We start from the raw sequence: 16,861 nt of genomic DNA on the forward strand, positions 1-16,861 counted from the left end.
CTCAGAGTATTTTGCGGTTTTTCTTAATGCAATACTCCAGGTAACCACTACCAGCAAGTTGGAGTTGGCATTCAAGGTGAACCCGGTTGTCCCTGCTACCCTAGGTTGATTTGTTTCCTGTATGCAGTGAGTCCAGGTACTTCATTCCTGAGCAAGGATCCTCCAGCAGTGCAGTTTCCAGGTGAGCTGGCCTATCTTGTCATTTAAGAGAGAACCTGAGGCTCAGAGGAAAAATGACACTCCCGTGGCAGAATGGAGGCTGGGACCTAGGACTCTTTGCTCATTTTGCTTTAATTTCCTATCAACCAGCTTTATTTCTGCTGAGACATGGACTTCAGCTAAAGGCACACAGTCCTCACTTAGTGGCTGCTCTGGGAAGGGGCATCATCCCTCCTACTCCCAACTACCACACAGCTTTCGTACAGGTCTCACTGACGGCTTGCTCTGTCCTTAGGACCTTTCTAGACCAGGGCTACTTCTCTCTGCAGGCTGCTGCTGTGTCCCCTTCTGGCCATGCTGCCCTGTGCAGTCCCCTAGGTGGGCACTCCTGCCCAAGAGCCCTTTTGCTCTCTTGGCTGATGTGTCTCACTGTCTACCTCCACTGTGTCTGGTGCATGCCCACTCTGACATCCTGCCTCTTTTTTTTTTTTTTTTTTTGGTACCGGGGATCAAACTCAGGACCTTGTGCTTGTGAGGCAGGCAGCGGCACCACTGAGCTAAATCCCTGGTCCCATCCTGCCTTTTTTTAATGCCTCAACTGTGATGTAGATGGATGTTTATAACTCCTCTATACTTCTCATGTGTTGCCTATAAGCCCAAGGCCCACTCCAAGGGCTCCTGTGTCAATTTTTCTCTTATTCTTTCCATATTATGAGAGCTTATTAATGAGTGGGCTTTAATGCTTTTTTTTTTTTTTTAATGTACTGGGACTAGAATCAGGACCTTGCGCTTGCCAGGCAGGTGCAGCATCACTGAGCTGCATCCTCAAACCCTTTAATGCATTTAAAAGATGCCAAGGGAGAGGAATATAGGAAAGTTTTCCTCTTTAGATTGTCGTTAAGTTCCCAGAATCCCCCCCTTTTTTTTCATACTGGGAATTGAACTGGGTATCATCACACAGAGCTATATCCCTAGCCCTTTTTTAAACTTTTAATTTTGAGAAAGAATCTCACTAAGTCACTAAGTTGCCCAGGCTGAGCTTGAATTTGAGATCGTCCTGCCCTAGCCTCCCAGAGGGCTGGAATTACAGGTGTGTACCACCATGTCTGGCTCTACATCTTCCTACAGATTATTGTATGTACTTTTTGGGAAATTAAAGTTAATGTTAAGTCCCTAGTATGTGCTAACACTTGATGACCTGTAATCAGGCACTTGAGCTCTCAAGTATTGTCAGCCAAAAGTTCTATGTGTTAGCTGGGCATGATGGGACACACCTATAATCTTGGCACTTGGGAGGCTGAGGCAGGATAGCCTCATGTTCAAGGCCAGCCTGAACTACAGAGCAAGACCCTTCCTTGAAAACCAAAAAGATCCATGTTTTATTGAGGGTGTTTTGTATTCCAAGTAACAAAACCTGGCTTAAAGATGCATCAATAATAAGGACACCCTCATCTGTGAAGTCTTAGGTTAGTTAATTCAGTGGCTTACTGTCAAGTACTATGGGCTTTTCTGTTTCTGCTCTGTTCTCTTCTTGTGTTGGTTTTGTCCCCAAACTCATTGCCCTCATCAGAGCTCAGCCACAGCCACTTCAAGCGTCAATCCAGACATGCAAGACCTATAACCAGGAAAGGGATCACCTACCTACTTCTGTCCTGTGAAGAACAAGGAAAATGCAGAACTTCCTTCTCAAAGCTGACTTGCTATGGATCTCTCTGGTGCAGAATTGCTTCTGGCACCCAAGTTTAATTCAGTAACCAGCAAAGGAAATGGGATTGGCTCAGACCAGCCAAGAAAAAGCGCTGGAGCTAAGGCTAGGAGTACGTTTTCCTGAAGCACATGCTGTGGCCATACTGGAAAGGAGGGAGTGTGTGAAGGGATCAGATGTTGGGTAGTGTGCCGTGGCCTGGATGGGCTTGTTCATCTGGCTCGCTGGATATAAGGGATTTAGATGCAGATCCTACTAGATTTTTGCTGTGTTCTGGCAGGGAGTTGTCTGGGTAGAGTTTCAGCTATCCAGTTCTGCGTACTGGAGATGGGCACTGGAGGAGGCTCCGTGATACATGGAGTTGGGTGTGTTGGGTGTGTGTGTGTATAGTATTTTGACCTTTTTTTCTTTTTTTTTTTCCTTTGGTACCAGGGATCAAACTCAGGACTTTGCACTTAGGAGGCAGGTGTGGCACCACTGAGCTAAATCCCCAGCCCCAAAATTCTTTTTTTTTTTGTACCGGGGATTGAACTCAGGACCTTGTGCTTGCCAGGCAGGCTCTGTGCTCCTCAGCTAAATCCCCAGCCCAAAGTCAAAAGTTACCCTGATGGGTGGGGGCGAAGGTCAGTGGTAGGGTGTTTGCCTACCATGCCTGAGGCCAAGGGTTCAATCATCAGCACCACAGGAAAAGAAAAGAGAAGAGAAAGTAAAGTTACCCTGATTGCTTTTCCTCATTTTCTCTTGTCCAACTGCACAGGTTAGACTTAACTTCAGGACTATATCAAGGAGAAGCAACAATAGCTACCATCTTGGTCTTGTTCCTGATATCAGTAGGCTGCTTTACCTTAGGTTCTGTGTAGTTACCTTTTATCAAAGTAAAGACTTCATGACTGTCAGAAATCCAGTCAGTCTTGGAGTGGTTCTGGGAATTGGCCATTGTGTTTGCCAAGCAGAGTTCTCTCTACCAGCCATGGCAGCTCCACAAGCCCTCAAGCTGCACAGCTGTGCTTCAGCATCTGTACACATCAGCTCCTTGAGTAGCTCCCAGCCCTGTTCTTCTTAGGCGTCTCCCTAACTTCTAGGCATCATAGTCTCAGGAGTTTATGTTTGTGTTTTGGTAGTAGACAACAGGCCTATGCTGAAAAGGATACAAAGTCAAGAAACAGGATTTTCTTTTGTTAGTACTGGAGATTGAACCCAGGAATGCTCTGCCACTGAGCCACATCCCAGCTCTTTTTATTTTTTTATTTATAGACAGGCACTCACTAAGTTGCCCAGGCTGGCCTTGAACTTATCCTCCTGGCTCAGCCTCCTGAGTAGCTAGGATTAGGGGTGTACACTACCATACCCAGCCAGGAACAGCATTTTAAGTATCTCAGTTAACTTGGTTTTCGCTAATATTTACTTGCTTTAGACATTAAATGATGAAGCCTGAGTTTCATCCACTATGAAATGGGAAAATAATATATGCTTCATAGACTTGTTTTTCAGGGTCACAGAGCTTATATAAGGCACCAAATGCCTTTCCAGGCATGCAGTAAGCACTCCAACTCATATCGGTGAGAGGGTTCTGATGCCTGGGAGATACTGGTGAGAGCCTTTTGATAAGCTAGGGCCAGCTTCATGGTACCATGACCGGTGCAGTCACACAAGGCCCTTTGCTTAGAAGCACCCTGTATTTAGTTTAATGCTATGACCTTGGCATCTTAAAACTATGCATATTGGACCAAGAGTCCCAAATTTTGCACTGTGCTCACAAACTATGTAGCCACCATTCTTGTCTTCAGGAACGGGTCAAGTTCTTGTTCTGGCCCTTGTTTTTTGGAACCCCCCCCACCCTGATTTCTTAGGGAGTCATTTCCTTGGAATGAATATATAACTTATCCATAGATAAATTAGGGTTAGCATCCTGTGTATCCTTATCTCTATGTGTCCCATTCTGGGGTAACCTATACAGCTTCTCTGAGAAAGGAACACTTTATATTTTACACAATGTATTAGATCCTGAGATGTTAGGGGAGCTGGTGAAATGGAATGATGATTTGGGATTTTAGAATCAGAAAGAGATATAGGTCCAAAGCCCTGTTGAGGGCTTTTTGGCTGACTTCTTTGGATAAGATAATGTATCTGTCTCACTGGTAAAATCTATGTTGCAGGGGAATTACATTTTCTTTATTGGTGAGATACATGTCTCAGGGGAATTAAATAGATGATTTATTTAAAGTGCTTTTAACAGAGTCTGACACAGAGTAGGTACTCAATCACCATTAATTCTTCTGGCTTTTGCCAAAAGTAACAAAAATCAGGGCACCAGGACTTACAAGCCCTGCTGCTACTAATAAAAGAAATAATTTGATTTATTTTTTCACTATTATTGGGGGAAAAGCATGTTCTTCATAAATATGTATTGGAAAGTACTTAGCAAATGAGTAGAAATAATAAAAATATGTCCATGTAAACAGCTCCTATAAATATGTCACTTGGTAGACAAATTGGTGTATAATCATTACTAAATACTATTGCTTGAGGAAAAGGATTTCAGATTACTTGCACAATGGGTACATTATTGAGCATGGTAAAGATGAAAAATAGTGATGACAACAGTGCTTAAGGTGGAGAAGGAGGCTTGGGTCACACGCAGCTCTGAGCTTCCTGGCTTCCATGATGGGCATATTAGGTAGCAGCCTTCCACTGATTTAGCCATAATGTGGACCAGGGGGCCCCCAAGACGGATTTCCATGAGATGTCATGAATTCAGACTCCAAGTTATTGGGTCCAATTAGTGTATTAAGTGCACTCCCTTTCAGAATTGTGCACTGTTTGAAAACTAAGTCTACAAAAAGACATCTCTGAGTCTCACTTCACTCTTTTTCTGGACCTATTAAATTTCTGTTGCTACCATTTATATCTTTTTTGTTTTTGATACTGGGGATCAAACTCAGGACCTTGTGCTTTCAAGGCAGGTGGTGTAACCACTGAGCTAAATCCCCAGCCCACTATCATTTATATCTAGAGAAGGAGAGAATGCTGTGCCTCAATCACAGCTCAGTAGTTCATTTCAGAAATAAAAGAAGATGGACAATTGTTGGCATCTCAAGAGGAAAAAGAATCAGGGCCAGGGATTTAGCTCAGTGGTTCTGCCGCCTGCCTCACAAGTGCAAGGTACCTAGTTCAATCCCTGGTATCAAAAAAAAAAAGGAACCAATAGGAAGTTCCAGGTTCAACCACAGCACCTCAAGGTGTGTGTGTGTGTGTGTGTGTGTGTGTGTGTGTGTGTGTGTGTGTAATGGTATATGCCTATAATCTCAGCTACTCAGGGATTGAAGCAGGAGGATTGAAAGTTTGAGACCGGACCTGGTAACTTTGTGAGACCTTGTCTCACATTAAAGGGGTGGGGGGGCCGAGGATGCAACAGCTCAGTAGTAGAGCTTGTCTAGCACGTGTAAAGCCTTGAGTTCAAACCCCAGTACTGCATAAATAAATAAATAAAGGAATGATAAAATATGGCTGGGGACATAGCTCAGTGGTGGAGAGCTTGACTAGCATGCATGAGTCCCTAGGTTTGGGCTCCAGGACTGAAGGTAAAAAGGGAACCATACAGGGAAAAGAGAAGGTAATAGATGCCTTAAGTAGAGAAGAGACAGAATTACATCAAGGAAAGCTACAAAAAAGTAGGAAAATATGGGCACATTTAACTCAGGAATAGGACAATCTTTCCATGTATTCCAGATGGTACAAAGAAGTGACTTAACATTCCAGCTCTGCCTTTTTATTTTATTTTATTTTTTTGCGGCACTGGGGATTGAACTTAGGACCTCTGCTTTCGAGGCAAATCCTCGGCCTTCTGCCTTTTTCTATCTGTGTAGATTTGGGCAAATTACTTAATATGCCGATCTTCATTGATAACATGGGAACAATGCTATCCAGTTTGCTGAGTTGTTTTGAGAATTGGAAATGATAAAGATACTTGTAGTAAAGTAAGAAAGCCAAACTTGTGCTTCTCCTGGGTCAGCCTCCTGAGTAGCTAGAAAGAGGCGAGAGCCACTGGGGCCAGCTGTATACATATTTTTATTGAAATTTCCCTTATGATATTCCAGTATTTTAAAATACTGAAGCTGAGGATATAGCTCAGTGGTAGAGCACTTGCCTAGCATGTGTGAGGCCCAGGGTTTAATCTCTAGCCCTGCAAAATAAATAAAAACAATACAAATTTCCCAGAAAAACTGTAGGCGGTCTTGACAGGAACCTAAAGCCTAAGAAAATTGTGTCACTAGACACCAGTCGGAAGAAAAGATTATTTTCACGACTAGGCATCTTATTAGCCCACGCTGGCTAATGGTCCCCTACGGCACCCTAGTATTTTATGGTTTACTAAGCTCTCATCTCGGTACTTTAGCTCATCAACTTACATTTCCAGGATAAGGAAAAGAGTTCAGAAAGGTTAAGTACCTTGCTGGAAGGTACACAGCTGATGAAAGGCCAAGATGGAGTAGTTGTTGTTCTACCACAGCCTTTCTTAGCTGTCTCCTCATCCTTCTAATGAGAAAGTAGCTAATCCTGGGTCAGACGGATATACTAGAGACAGGAGGTGCCAACGCGCCAGTGCACAAGCTCGGGCTTTGATGTCTCTCGACCTGGCTGATATATGATCTCCCAGCTGTGGGACCTGGAATCAGCTCGGGACCCCCACGAATTTGGGTTTCTTCAACTGTGAATTGGGAGCCATCTCCTGGGGATAGTATTGCGCTGGAGGAGCAGCGAGACACCAAAGTGAGGCAACTTGCAAACTTTTACTATGAAACGAGATCAGAGGTGTTCAGGGACTTGCTCAAGGTCACTATACCCGGGGGTGGCCCAGCGAGGACTCAAAACCTGGACTCTTCGCTCTTCTGGAAGAGTTCTGTAGCCAAAGCAACCAGGACAGGCTGAAGCCCAGGGAGGAAGCCACGCCTCCCCAGGCTCCGGCCCGGCCCTGCCTCCCGAGGCTGGACACCGCCAGGGGGCGCGCGCGGAGGCTGCGCTCTATCCCCCCGCGGGCCTCGCTCCTCTCTATGGTGTGGCGGCCGCGACGGAGCGGGAGCGCGCTCCCGAGAGGGGGCGGGACCGCGCAGGGGGCGGGCCGCGCGAGGGGCGGGAGTGGCCTCAACGGACCACCCGGAGATGAATGGGGGGGGCCGACTTCCTGGGGCCGCCCGTGAGGATGTCGCGACCGCCCCCCGGAGCCCCTCAGCCCCTGAGACGCCGCGGCGGAGTCCGCAGCCCCCTTGCCTGAAGTGTCCCCGGCCCGGATCCGGCCTCTCCCCTCCCTCCTTCCCTCCCTCCCTACTCAGGTGCGCGCCGGGCTGGCGGCAGGTGAGGAGGGGGCGGCGCTGGGGTCCCCGGGCCCCGGCCTTGGGTGGGCTGCTGCGGGAGGACTGGGGCTCCCTTTGGTTCTCTCGATGTGATCTGGGGGCCTCCTCAGTGTGGGGCGCGGCCTGGGACTCCAGTACCCTCCAGGGGTGAGGGAAGCCCTGGCTTGCAGCAAGTGCCCGGATTCGGGGCAGCCCACACCTGTCCAATTGAAAGTACCCTCAAAGAAAGCATTTCACCCGTGGGTGCGCCCCCCGGGGGGGTGTGTTCTCGGCTCTCCCCTAGCGCCTCGTACACCGGCAGGTCCAGCAGGCTGGGGTGGGGTGGCTGCCTCTGTAAGCGCAGAGGAAACTGAGGCCGGTCTGCAGGGGCCTGCTTGCCTCTGAAGAAACTAGCCTGTGCCCTTTCTGCTGGAGGGGCCCTAAGGGCTGCTTGAGAGAGAGGCAGCTGGAGGAGGGAGGTTTAGAATTGGAAGGTTTGATCGAGAAGTTTGAGAATGCGGTTCTGCCCCAGGGTCAGTCTCTGGGGAGTCGTCCTCCGTGCGAGACGTGTGTGAGGTCGCCGCTGTGCGGCATTGGCCAGGACGAAGAGGGGACTGGGGCTCTCTCCAGCTGGCTGCCCAGGTGTCACTTGACCAGGCGTGGGAAAGTCTGGCTAGACCAGGGGAGTACAGAACCTCCGCTGGCATCTGCTCAGAGCATGGTATCAGGCCGGCAGAAGAGGCAGCAGCGTATTTTCTCTTTTTGTTGGTCTGTCATTTGTTCTAGGGGGTAAAAAACCTGCCCGTGTAATCAAGGAAGAGGGTACCACACTCCTCCCAGTCTACCCGGGGAAAGGATTATTGTCAGCTTGGAAATAAGGCTTTACCCCAAGTGTCACTTAGCACTCTGGTTAAAGGCTTGAGTGCTACAGTGAACAGAAGGGTGCATGTGGCCTTCTAAGAAAGCAGTAAGTTCCTTATGCATCTTTTTGACGAGTGATTTGCAAGACAGAGACTTCCTGTCACCACTGTTGCTGGTTCTCTCACTGACAAGTCAGTGTACTGGATATGGGCAAGGCTGTTCTTGTACCATTTTTCTAGGAATGGGAGTAGTCAGGGACATGGTCCTGGGTTGAATTTGTGTACAGAGTTCTAGGACTGGACACTGGCCGTGATACTTCCTTACTGTTCAAGGGATTTCAGGTTTGATTTCTTTCCCCTTTCTCCTGGTTATGTCCCTGAAATTTGCATATTTCCTAATTCTGGACTTCAGAGTACAATTCCTCAGTCAGGTGTATGTAGGGGTGTTATTTTCGTAAGTTTGAGAATGTTTGAGTCTAAGGCCATATCACCCTGAACTCGCCCAATCTCATCTGATCTTGGAAGCTAAGCAGGGTTGGGCCTGGTTAGTACTTGGATGGGAGAATGTTTGGATATTGTGCATAACAATTTCAGATTGATGAGGGAGGCCTAACAAGTAGCTTGATTGTTCTTGAATCTACAAAATTACATCTGTCCTTGTTATCTAGGACACACACATTTCAATGTATATCTAATTAGACCAGCCATTAAAATTTCTATTGATCAACTGCTATCTTGTTTACATTGGGATCAACGGTTGTAAATCCTCTAAATTTCGTAGTTTAACCAACTGCTAAAATAATACACACGACACTGGATGTGATGGAGCATGCCTGTAATCCCAGCATTCAGGAGGCTGAGGCAGGAAGATCCCTGAGGATTTGAGGCTAGCCTGGGCTGCATAGTAAGTTCAAGGTCAGCGTGAAGTACATAGCAAGACCCTGTCTCAAAAAAACCAAACAACAACAACAACAACAACAACACAACCCCACAGAAAGAGAAAGCTGTTCTCAAAAAGCTTAGCTGCTTGTTTTTAAGTGTTCGCTTGGCCAAACCAGTTGACATAATCTAGTACCATCTAATAGAAGTGGCTATTTTTTTGTGGTTGTGGCAGTGCGGGGGATTGCCTGTGTATGCTTAGGCAAATGTGCTAGTGCTGACCTATGTCCTAGGCCTTTTTATTTATTTTGAGACAAGTTCTTGCCAAGTTGCCAGGCTAGCCTCAAACTTGTGATCCTCCTGGCTCAGCCTCCAGAGTAATACGGATTATAGGACTTGCACCACCGCACCCAGCTAAAGAATCAGCAGTGTTCTTTGTTTTGTTGTATGGTGCGAGCTACATCCCTAGCCTCAGAAATGCTTCTCAAATGGGCCGGGGATTTAGCTCAGTGGTTTCGCCGCCTGCCTTGCAAGCGCAAGGGCCCGAGTTCGATCTCCGGTACCAAAAAAAACCAAAAAAGAAATGCTTCTCAAAGAGTTTTTCAAATAGCGGTGGAAAAGGCATTTTCATTGACCAGTGTTTAAGGAGTCAAAGGAAATGGCACCACTAGCAAAAAGAAGCATAATTTTTTTGTTGTTGCCCGGTACTGCGGATTGAACCCAGGGCCTTTGAACTGAGCTACATCCAAAGCCCATGTATTATTATTTTTATTTTGAGAGAGTGTTTCACTAAGTTGCATAGGCTGGGCTTCAGCTTGTGATCCTTCTGCCTCATCCTCTCAGAGTGCTGGGATTGCAGGCTTGCTTCATCAACTCCAGAGACATAATTCCCTTTCTAATTACATGTGCATTTGATGTTTAGTACAGCCACACTTATCGTATGAAAGTCACCTGGTACTTTCTGAAAACATCTACATCAATCCAGGAGTGTTGGGAGGCTTGATTTTTATTTTTGTAATAGAATCTTTAATACTGCTATTGTTTTTTGGTTTTTTTTTTTTTGTACTGGGGATTGAACTTGGATCCTTCTGGTTGCAAGACAGGCTGTGGAACCACTGAGCTAAATCCCTGGCCCCATACTGCTATTGTTTTAATGATAGGGGACTTTTTTTAATACTTAGTATTTGGTGACGCTGGGGATCAAACCTAGGGGCTTGGGAATGCTACTCAACCTGTTCTGCCACTGAGCTATATATGCTTAACCTCTTATGTTATTTTTGTTTGATCTAATTATTGGTAATGTTTACTTGATGTTTATTTATGAAAGATTTTGGCAATTTTAAGAACAATCTTTTCATGTATAAACACAGACTCTCAATAGGGAAATGGTCTGGTCACTTGTTTTATAACTATATTAATTGTGGAATTTTAAAATCTTAAAAACTAATTGAGCTCTTAGTACGATACAGTATCATGTTATGTGTCTTGAATAGGTAGTAATTGGCCTCATTTATTGAGACCTCAGCTCTCTCCCTGTTCTCAGGATTTAACAGTTGCATGGTCTGAACAGGGGTTATATCTAATCCTGTTATGACAGTCCTGGTTTAAACCTATTATCTTTTCTCTTCATTAAGACTGTCTTGAAGTTTCTCTTTCACTTTTGTAATTCAGGGTGAATATTTCACTTTTTTTTTGGTACTGGAGATCGAACTCGGATCTTGCGCTTGCAAGGCAGGCAGCGGAACCACTGAGCTAAATCCTCGGCAATATTTCACATTTTTAATGTTTCCCAACCTGTTTACTTTTGAAGTGGAGTTAAGTAGTTGGTTAAAAGAATCTTGCATGTTTTTAAACGTTTTCCTTTTTCAAGGGAAGCTTAAATTCTGTTTCTTCTGGGAGAAAACCAGCTCTTTGAATCTGATAGTTAAACAGAAGCTGGTTTTTCCAGCTTTCTCCAAGTAGGAACTCTTCTTTAACCTTTTCTTGGTTTCTGGTTTTGCCTGTACTGTGATTAGTCAGTCACTAATAGTGAATGATGACCCAGTTACACTGGGGGATCCTGCAGTCTCCTGAATCATCAAAGATAAGTCACATTACGTTCAGTGCAGCTTTAGCCTTTTATTACAAGGAGTTTCCCAAAGGGAGCCACTCTTTGGAAGACTTGGTATCTGGCAGTTTTCTAGGACTCTCTGAGGTGTTCTTTAAAAATGCAGATTTCCCAGCCCTGCCTCCTGCAGATTTTGATTGAATGGCTAAATGAGGATCAGGAACTTGCTTTTAAAAACCTCCCTTTTGCATCTACAGTATTTCCAAAAAGTTTCCCAAGTGCTTTGAATATGTAGCTAAGTTTGGGAACCACTCTTGTATTGCATTGATATTCTTCTTTTTTTTTTTTTTTTTGTGGAACTGGGGATCGAACTCAGGATCTTGTGCTTGCCAGACAGGTACAGTGCCACTGAGCTAAATCCCCAGCCCCTTCTTTCTTTTTTTTTTTTCAGCCTCCTGCACATCAATCCCTGTGGAACTTTGACTATTGGGATGCACTTCTTTTTTTTCTTTAATTTTTAAATTGGCATTGTACGCACTGAAATTCTTTATAAAATGGGAGTCCCTCTAATAGTATCGTTATGCTATCCAGGATGCTTGGTTTGCTAGAATAGCCCATTTCCTAGTCATGACAGATAACAAAGAGCTTTTATAACTTTTATGTAAATTGCTTTGCAGCAAAGCCCCTCAGCTGTATTATCTATCAGGAGTCATGAGGGAGGGTTTTTGGTGAAAGAAGCTTTCTTTATCTCCTGAGTGGACAAATGAGTGATAATGTGGAAACAGCTGGAGGTCTGAATAGGTAGTCAGTTGAGTTGTGATCATTTTGGGATAGGAGAGATAGATGCCTGGGAATTCTCTTATGTAAGATTTTAAAATAAAGCCAACATGCTAGTTTCATTTTTCACAGCTGAAGCCCTTGTTGAAAATAGGTGCTAAATAGTCAACAAAATTTAGTCACAGGTTTTGTTGAGTGCAGGGAAGAAAGAAAATTGCTGAAACCCGGAAGCATCTGAGTTAAAACAGAATTAGGCATAGATATTATAGAGCATTAAACTTGGGTTTATGAAATAGCCTCCCCTCCCTCGAGTACTAGGGGTTGAACCCCGGGGCTTTTGCGTTGAGCTACATCCCCAGACCTGTAAAATTTTTTTTAAATTTCGAGACAGAGTCTCATGAAATTGTGCAACCGGGGCTGTAGTTTGTGACCCTCCTCCCTCAGCCTCCGGGCTAGCTGGGCTTTCAGGTTTGTGCTACTGCTCCCTGGAAGGCCTGGTTTTTGAAAGCAGAGAACAGAGTGCTGGCCTCAATGATAAATTCTCCTTGTCCCACCCTGAGTTGTTTCTATGTTTGTTTTTTTTGTTTTTGTTTTTGGTACAGGAGATTGAACTCGGGACCTTACGCTTGTGAGGCAGGCAGTGGAACCACTGAGCTAAATCCCCGGTCCTGTTTCTATGTTTTGATCGTCCTGGCTAGGCCACCCAGATTGGGATTACAACCATGCACCACTGCCCCCAGCTAACCTGGTTTTGATTTTGAATCCTGGCTTCTCCACTTCCTGGCTACTTCAGGCAAATTAAACCTTTTTCTTTTTTGTAATATTGGGGATTGACTCCTGGGTCTTGTGCAATGCTAGGCAAGCCCTCTATGTGGATTAAATGAGAGAAAATATGAATGCTGAGATTAAAAAAAACATGTTCTTTGTACATTGTAGGCAACTCAGGAACTATCCTCCTGTTTTTTTATAGGATTTTTATTCTGTAGGTTTAAGATGTCTAAGTCCCGCCTTCCTTATATCTCTTTCCAAGAATATCAGTCAGCTCTTGTAGAAAGAGTACAAGAGTGAGGACTAACGTTAAGAACCAGTGAACATGGATTAAAAAAACGAGTCATGGGACAATTGACAATACTTTAAAAAATCTTTTTAAAAATGAGTGAAGTGTTGGCATGTGCCCAGAGTTACTATCTGCAGGAATAAATTAATAACACTATGCAAATAATACTGCACGTATTTGGATGGTAGCCCAGGAGCTCAGATTAGGATAGAAGGATGAGAATGGCCTCATTAAGTAATACCTGACATCCATTTGTTTCCCTTATCTTCTTTATTCCCTTTTGGTCTTTTTTCTTTGCATCTCTCCTTTTCCTTTAAGCTGCCCTTCTTATAGACTTGCTGTTCATGTCATAGTAACCACAGGCTGAGCCACTGGAACTCAAGGCTAAAAGAGGTTGCTGGTTGCTAACACCTGCCTCCTCACTAAATGAATAGGCTCTTTTGTGGGCAGGATGTTAAAGCTGATTAGTACAATACTGGTTTAAAGGGCCTATTAATGATACAGCATATGTAAATCATGGAATGATTTAAAGTCATTTTAGAGATTAGTTTCTTATACTATAGATTTATTTTTTATATTGGATTATAATGTCAGTTGAATTTTGGCACCTAAACTATGAATCTGTTTATTGGCCAAACAGACTAATTTCTGTCGTATTGATTGGGAATCATTTATATTCTAAAGAAGTTTCTACCCTTCAGGGCCTTTGTATTGTTCAGTAAATGTCTAGTGTGTAATACAATTAAAGTTTTGTGCATTGCACTGCTGACATAATTAGTTTAATTTCTATTCCTTTATATGTTCCTGTTGGCAGCTGGAAAATTAAAATCCTAGATGTTGCATACAGCTCTTTTTTTGAGGGGTGATTTTACTGTAGTTTGAATGGACTTAGGCCCCAGGCTACATTTTTTAAGATGCCTTATTCAACTTTCCTGTAATAGTCTTTTTCTCTCTATAGAATTAATGTATTAAGACCCATAATTGGCTATTTAAGTATTCACAAGAGACAATGTTTGGCCTTTTACCCTGTGGTTATATTTTTTTCCTACATCTCTTTTGAGGAAATGCATGTAATTTTTGGAAACTCTTAAGTATATTACAGTTACACGAGCATGTGAACTTTTGCAGAGACTTGAGAATGGAGTGGTTTTCTCTGATAAGCGGTCTTATGTAATTCCTTCCCCAAATGGTTGGTCTGTTCTTTTTAGATCATAGCATTTGCAGACCTGATGTGAAAGTAGAAAGGCTTCGATGCCTGGTAAATCCTTTCATAATTTCTCTATACCTTTCACAGAAATGACTTGAGTCTTCAGCAACTGAACTAGTTCTCAAGGAGACTTTACATTTAATTACGGTAATCCCTACTTAATTTCCTACAGGACTCTTGGAGAGATTCTCAGCAGGCTGCTGATTTCGTGGCTGTGACCTACTCAGGTTTTTCTCTGGTTAGGCTGCCAATTTTTTCTTTCTTTCTTTTTTTTTTTTTTTTAGGAAAAGTGACCTTGGTCTGGTCATTTGTTCACTGTCTTCTCCTAAAAACTACAGCAAGAGCTGGACATGGTGGCACCTGCTTGTAATCCCAGTACTCTGGGAGACTGAGGCAAGAGGATCACAAGTTTGAGGCCACACTGGGCAATTTAGCAAGACCCTGTCTCAAAAAGTAAAAAGAGCTGGGGGTGTGGCTCGGGTAGAGTACCCTTGGGTTCAATCCCCCGGTATGCAAAAACAGCAAAACTTTCCTGCTCTCTCAACTGCTTTTTTCCGCTGCTATTCTCCTTGTGCTGAATTGGAGCACATTTGAATTTTTTATTATGTTGAGCTGGTGTTACTGTACTTGACTTTTCAAAGCTGCCCTTTTCTGAAACTACAGGTTGGTTAAGCCTTCATTTCTTAGTTTTAAGATCACAGCTTTTCTAGAATTGCATACTAAATGGTTTTATTCCTGGAGATGTGGAGTGATCTGGGCTCCCTGGACATCCTGTTTCACTACTGGGCTAGTTCTTTTTTTTTTTTTTGGTACTTGGGATGGAACTCAGGCCCTTGTGCTTTCCAGGCAGGTGCTGGAACCACTGAGCTAAATCCCCAGCCCAACCACCAGGCTAGTTCTACAGTAAGAGTAGGGAAAGCCCACCCCCATTTGAACTACTTGGAATAAGTATGACTTACCAAAACGTTTTAACTCTCAGTTTTCTTTAAAGAAATACTGCCTAGTCATCCTGAAATTTACCATAAATTAGGCCAACTGGAGGTTCTGAGGGGTTCTGAGGGGTTAAAAGCAATTCATTAGTAATCAGGACCATTGTTTATTTGCAACTACTGGATTATGTTAAAAGATTTGAAAGGAATGGCACACATACCTATAATCTCTGTACTCCCAGAGGCTGAGCAGGAGAGTTGCTGTGAGGTTGAGGTCAGCCTGGAATACACAGTAATAACCTGTCTCAAAAACAAAAGCAAAGAAACAACCCTCCCCAAAACAAACAAACAAACACCCAAAAAGATTTGAAAGAAAAAAAAGCTTTTCTTTCTTTTTTTTTTTGGTACTGGGGATCGAACTCGGGACTTCCCACTTGCAAGGCAGGCGGCAGAACCACTGAGCTAAATCCCCGGCCCTAAAAAAGCTTTTCTTAAGTTAATGGAGCATCCTCTCTAACCCCACCTTCTTCCTGCCTTACCCTTCATTTGCTTTGGACAGTCCAGTTGTGGTATTGATCAGATGTACACAGACTTAGTGGCACATGTGTCAATATATTTTACCCTAAATACATATGAAAGCATGTGTCCCCATCTCACTTTTTTTCTTCTTCTAAGGCTGGCCTCAAAGTTGTGATCCTCCTGGCTCAGCCTCCTGAGTGCTAGCATTACAGGCATGCACCACTGTGCCTGGATCCACATGTCACATTTTTCTCTAAATTGTCCCATGCTTTTTTACTTTCATAGTGATTAAGGTACTGGCTTTTGGGCCGGGGATTTAGCTCAGTGGTTCCGGCTCCTGCCGTGCAAGTGCAAGGTCCCGAGTTCGATCCCTGGTACCAAAAAAAAAAAAAAGAAGATACCGGCTTTAGAAATTACCAAGCTCCCAACCTGTCTTAGGTTTTAAGTCAGTGGGTGCATAGCTAGTTGCAGTGAAGTTGGATTGTACACCCTCTGAACCATGCTTAATTTTTATTTTACATGGTGTGGAAGAAGATTAACCAGAGCATAAGCTTTATTTGAGAATGCTGGACAAAGGAGTGCTCTACTTTGTGCAAAGAGGGCCAAGTGTTTACTAGGGCTCAAACTGGGGTGGGTCAGCTGAAGTTCAGATACTCTGAGGAATATATGGTTAAGGATGGTTCTCAGAAGAGGAATTGTTCTTGTAGATAAGTGGCCATTGTTTGGGCAGTTTGGATTTTTATCTGGGGATGCAGAGAAACAGACCAAAATGATATGCAGGAGGGGTGGGAAGGAAAAATTTGGGACACTAAGACTTGCCCCCAAACACTGGAAAATTTCCAGTCCTTCAGGTTCTCAAGTTTGTCCACATTTGTTTTCTTGTTTTGGAGCAAGTCCTAGTTTCAGGTACCACTTTTGGCCATTTTATCAAATCCAGATAGAAGGGTTTGCATAATCATTCTATATCAGATCTGAAGTATACCTTAGGTAGTGTTTACTGAGTGGGTGGAAAGAGGGGTGTCTGTATTCCCAGAGAGCTTGACTGGGCCCCCTACCTTCCTGGCCCACCCTGGGGCCTTCTGAACAGAGTATTCTAGGTCATTCTGAATCATCACTCCTATTCCCGTTGATCTAGTTTGCTGTTTCCCAACTTTCTGGGCTGTTGACAACAGCTGTAGACCAGCAGCCCTAGAAATAGTGACTGTGAACCTACAAATTAATGAAGGACATAAAAATGATAGTTCTGTAGTTTCTTCTCCACATGGTCTTCATCAGAGTCCTAAATTGCATTTATGGTACTTGATAACATCTTTTACACAGCATACCAACATGTCTCTTGTATTATCAAAACCAGTATTAAAAAGAATATGTTGACAGTAATATCTAATTTGA

At 43.8% G+C, this 16,861-nt stretch overlaps 1 protein-coding gene across 4 annotated transcripts in view; it reads left to right on the forward strand.

Annotated features, from left to right (window-relative positions):
* Positions 1-6,952: 6,952 nt before the first annotated feature.
* Positions 6,953-16,861, forward strand: part of Rffl (ring finger and FYVE like domain containing E3 ubiquitin protein ligase) — an 84,629-nt gene continuing 74,720 nt past the window's right edge. Inside the window, exon 1 of one of the 4 annotated variants that reach the window (XM_021248924.2) lies at positions 6,953-7,216. The gene's annotated coding sequence lies outside the window, so the exon portion shown is untranslated. The remainder of the gene's footprint in view (positions 7,217-16,861) is intronic. The other 3 variants (XM_021248925.2, XM_087191487.1, XM_087191488.1) reach the window with 3 other exon arrangements.

The sequence above is a fragment of the Heterocephalus glaber genome, unplaced genomic scaffold, assembly GCF_053883595.1.
Source record: "Heterocephalus glaber isolate CG9 unplaced genomic scaffold, H.glaber_assembly_v1.0 deba00001564, whole genome shotgun sequence".
Classification (NCBI taxonomy): Eukaryota; Metazoa; Chordata; class Mammalia; order Rodentia; family Bathyergidae; genus Heterocephalus; species Heterocephalus glaber.